The sequence below is a fragment of the Cyprinodon variegatus genome, unplaced genomic scaffold (genome assembly GCF_000732505.1).
Source record: "Cyprinodon variegatus isolate N-32 unplaced genomic scaffold, C_variegatus-1.0 Scaffold1261, whole genome shotgun sequence".
NCBI classification, from domain to species: Eukaryota; Metazoa; Chordata; class Actinopteri; order Cyprinodontiformes; family Cyprinodontidae; genus Cyprinodon; species Cyprinodon variegatus.
In genome coordinates this window covers 40,978-45,978 of record NW_015151714.1, presented here as the reverse complement: position 1 = coordinate 45,978, position 5,001 = coordinate 40,978, and positions in this window count along the sequence as shown.

Genomic DNA, 5,001 nt, shown 5'->3' with positions numbered 1-5,001 from the left:
TCAAGTTGGCGATCCAACGACCAACCCGTCCGTGGAGGATCAGGAATCAGAAAGGTGGAATAACTCTTTTTTTCACTTTTACCCGATGTATTCCAGCATCCAGCTGCCATGCACGTGGGCATTGTCAGTTTCACTATAGCTCTGGTGAATTTCAATGGTGAAGTCCTCTGGAAATCTTCAATAATTGTTGTTGATTGCAGATGTGTCTAGTAGTTCCCATTGATTTAGCTTGGAAAGCGGGGAGAAGGGCGCTAGGCTTACCGCACCGTGACGTCACTGCTGGAAGATGGCAGGAGGGAGGGGCTTCTAGATTTGGGCAAAAATGGCCGCTCCCAGACTCTGTGATCGCAACGAAAAATATTGGTTTTATTTTTTTTCCTGATTAACGCTAAATTCATTGCGACTGAATTAGATTTAGGTATAAATAATGATCCATTGGTTATTCCTTGCTGAGCGGACTTTTCCTTTAACAGATAAAAAAAAGAAAGTTCCGGTGAATCAAAGATAAATCCGGTTAATGATTGAAAGCTGAACACGTTGAGCCTAACTGCTGTAACCCTCTAGCTAAACTCAGTGGCCAATTTATTAGGTACACCGTCTGACTGCTGAAGGCAGAACTGCTCCGATGTATTTCCAGCTGCTGTTTGGGTCTGGGAGACTGTGAGGACCGGATCCGGTTATCCTGGATGGACGATGGACCTCTTGCAGTGGACACTGAGGTCCACATTTGGTCTGCAGGTGGATCCAGGAGGTTTCTCTAGAGATTATTCTGACTTTGGGGATTCCCAGTGGATTCCCCCTCTGGCTTTAAAACACCCAGCTGGGCGTGTGAATACCAGCCCGACGATGGAAGACCAGAGTCACCCTCACCCGTCTGAGGTCAGAGGAGTCAGAAGAGACTCGGCTGGACCAGGTTCCATCCAGGAGTTCAGCTGTGCTGGTCTCGGATGAAACATCCGAACGAACTCGGTTTAAATCCCTGCATGGGCGCCACTGTTAGCAGGTCGGCTCAGCCGTCGCCCGCCGTGCAGAAAGCCTGCGGCTGTGTTTCTGTGGCGTTTAATAAAACCAAGAAACATTTGATGTTTGCTGTGTTTGTAGGAGAGTTTGCTGAAGATTGTCAGTCTACGTGTTTTATTTTTATATGTAGAGAGAGTAGAAATATATCATGCTGTGTATAATCCCAAGCACAATTTATTTTAGAAATCAGAAACAAATTTCCCCAAATTAGATGCTTGTCAAAACAAACGATATAAGGAATATTCAGTGTTTGCTGCAGTCTGGTTCTCTCCAGAGCTGGGAAGAGCAGGTGTTACCATCTGCAGCTTTCACTGCGCCGCGCATCATTAGACGCCAAACAGGAAGAGGAGGGCGGCGGTAGTGATGGATGGTCATGGTTTGGTGAAACCAACAGGAAGCACTTTAAAGAAAATCTGCACTTTTGTTGCAATGATTTCCTGCAGAAGGATCTTTCAGGTTTCTGCTTCAAAGTGACAATCGCTGCTCACAGCTGCACCGAAACAATCCCATGATGCTTTGCTTCCTCATGCTAGATGCTCCCCTCAGGTCGGGACCCGGATCGGCAGCCAGGCTGCAGCCGGATCTTTCCTGGGTTTTCTGCTGTTTTCTTTGGTCCCGTCAGAAGTTCTACAGAAGATCAGAACCATCCTGGTCCAGCAGAACCTGAGCTGCTCTGGTTCTGGTCTGCTTCACCTCTGAGCCGTTTTAAAGACTTCTGACCCAAATATCAGCTGATTTATCCATAAACTAATCACATGTCAGTAATAGATTAATCTAGTTATGATTTTTTTTAATGAATCTAAGAAGATATACTTTTCGTAAATTAAAATATTTAATATGATATAGAAAAACAACATGTTGCACTTTTTAAATAAATTGCAAACAGATAAACCTTAATATGTAGTAAGTTATTGTTTCAGCCTGTTTTAGATTCTGTGAACCATAATAATAAATATATTCGGCTACCAAATGATTATCTTTTAATTAAAGAACCAATTAATCAGGATGATCGGTCATTTCAGGCCTATCCGTCTCTGAAGGGGTCACGCTTTAAGAAGACCAGGAATAAAAAAATAATTCTGGATTTCTTCTTAGTAAAGGGTCAGTAAGGGGGGGCAGCGTGCTGGGGCTCTAAGAAGGTTGAAAGTACCTCGTTTGTTCGATCCCCACAGCCTGCACTCTGGGTCCCTGAGCAAGACCCTTAACCCCACACTGCTCCTGGGCGCCGCACAATGGCAGCCCACTGCTCCCTGAGGGGAGGGGTTAAATACAGAGAGGAAATTTCTCCAATGTGAGTCCAAAAAGTTTAAGTTAAAAACAATCCACTGAATTTTGTTTCCTAGTTTGAAGACGTTTCTCTTCCATCCAGGAAGATTTTTCAGTCCAAAATGTCAGAAATAGCGTTTAGTTCCTGGTTTTATCCAGCAGCCCAACAAAGCCTGGTTTTAGTTTAGAAAACATGCAGATAGAAACTGGAAATCCAGCTGCAGCCCTTAATAATGGGAGTCCTTGAGGTCGTTATTGGCCTGAGATACCCGATACTGGTCCGTTCCTCTGAAAGGGGGTCATTAAGGCTCATAGTTGGTCTGGCTGAACAGGTGAGGTCTTCTGTTCTCCTGTAAAGGGGTTGGAGCTGCGATGATAGCAGGAAGGAATCAACTCTATTGCTGCATTGAAGGTTTTTGAAAGCCAAAATCTGAGCCCCCCCCCCCCTGTTCCAGACCTGGCTTCCTTCACGCCCCTCTCTAACCACCTGTCCTCTTTCTCTAACATGTGAACCTTCTGGTCCTTAAGGTGGATATGTGGACAGCAGAATCGTCTCTATAGTGAGATCAATAAAGTTCAGTTTCTTTCTTCTTTAATCAATCAGTCCAGCAGGTGAAGCTGCTAAGATTCTCCTGTTTGGTCCGTCTGCAGGAATCAGCAACGAATAAAGAAAACCAGAAATCTGGTCAGACAGGAACCAGATGATCCACAGATCCGCTGTTCCTAGTTTGACGCCTTAAAGCTCTTTAAATTCACCTCGACAAACTTCTATTCATTTTATTTCTACTTTAAGTGGATAAAACCTTTTAAAAAAAGCCAAAGGTGAAAGGAAGGCGGCGTTGTGGCGGATGCGCGTGGCGGTCGGTCGCCACATGTGGAATGAAGATTTGTTTTCCAGGTCAGGTTTTTGCACCTGGGCGTGTTTTAGTGATCGGTGGTTGAGGTGGAGTGACGTGAACGTCGGCGTATTGAAGAGGACGTTAGGCTCGTTCCCTTATGTTTTACCTTTTAGTTGTTAACTGGAAAATATAGAGAAATCAATGTTTGGATTTCTTTAGAAAAAGATGAAAACGGAACATTTGATTAATGTGAAACACTGCTGTGCTCTGTGGTCCTGTAAACTAAGAATGAAGACGATGTTGTACTCTAGCACTTTCTTTCATGTGTATTCAGTTCAACCTTACATGTAAAGTACTGTATTACTTGCCTTGTGACATTTTAATCTATGATGATTTTAGAGTGTATGCATGCTAGTGGTTGGGTGCCATTGTAAAAGGATGACAATGAAAAATGGTGCTATGTAATAATGGTGCTTCTATGGACCCCGGCCAAATGCATGCACAGACCATCTATTAAAGGATGGGAAAAGAGAAAGTCTCTGGCTGTTCCGCCTCCAAAGATGATCCAGCTCTGCTTCTGTCTGAGAACGACCAGCCCTGGACTCCAGATGTCAAACAGTCCAGTTCTCACCATCTCAACATGTTCCTCCTTCTGCTCCAACAGCAGGTTGTTTTTACTTCACCTACGCAGAGAAGGTTGTGTTGGACAGGTTCTTTCTGCTTTTTCTGAAGCTCTTTCCTGAAAGCCATGGAAGGCAGGCTCTTCAGATCTCCCATCTAAGCTTTGGGACATTAGAAACCCAGAGTGATAGATCACTAACATCTAGATCTGCTATTACCTGCCATATTAAAGCTCCCAGCAGAGCCGGACCCAGGATGAGCTCCAGACCTGAGTCAGGCCTCGATCCAGATCAATAAGATCCACAGAAAAACTGACGACATGTTTTGGATCCTTCAGACGCTCCACAACATTTTCTGTGTAGCACAATTAGCTCTAAAAATATCACTGCGATGTTTAGAAAGTCCAACATGGAAAACTTTACGTTGAGTTTTGCTGTAACTCGTCTGGGAGATGGAAATGTGAATGTTTGTTAGCTGTGCTGATTTTCTGTTTCTCGGTAATTAAACATTATCCAGGATTATCTCTGCTGGTGTCGCACTCCTGGCCGCATCCGTTACAGCCGATTCTGGCTTTTGGTCTGAGCTCTACCGGCCGTCGAATGTGTTCTTCAGAGTTTGAAGAATGCTGTTTGGGATTTACAGAGGCGGAGGGGTGCAAACGCACTGCAAAAGCATTAATGCTACAAATACTAAAAGTAACTGCAGACACCAAAGTGAGACTATCGTGCAAAACATGTGCAAAGAAAAATGAGGTGAAGCAGAAATGCTGCAGTTCTAGATAAAAGAACATTCAAACGCACGGCAGAAAGAAAACCTGCAAAAACATAAACGATGCTAACACACACAACACTGTGATATAAGCAACAATTGCAGGTTAAGAAAAGCTGCACCTGAACCTCTGCCATCTTCTGCTCTTTTGGAGCTAAGCTCAAGTATTTCTGTAAAAGAAAAGGTGTTTTTCTCCCTTACACTAGCTAGCCGATGCTATATTCTTTTACTGAGGTTTTATGTCCCACCAGAAAAACTAAAAATGTGACTAACATTAAACGTGAACGGTTAAAGACTGTGGAACATCGGGGTATATAAACGTACATGCAAACATTATATTGGCAACATGCAGATGGCAACAGGTAAGCGCCGCTTGCAGCATCAGCCCAGTGTAGGAAGGATTGCGCAATCAGATGTGAGGCTTGTTTCAGCTTTGTATCTAAACAGGAAATACGCCATTTCAGAGATTTCGTCTATAAAAATGTTT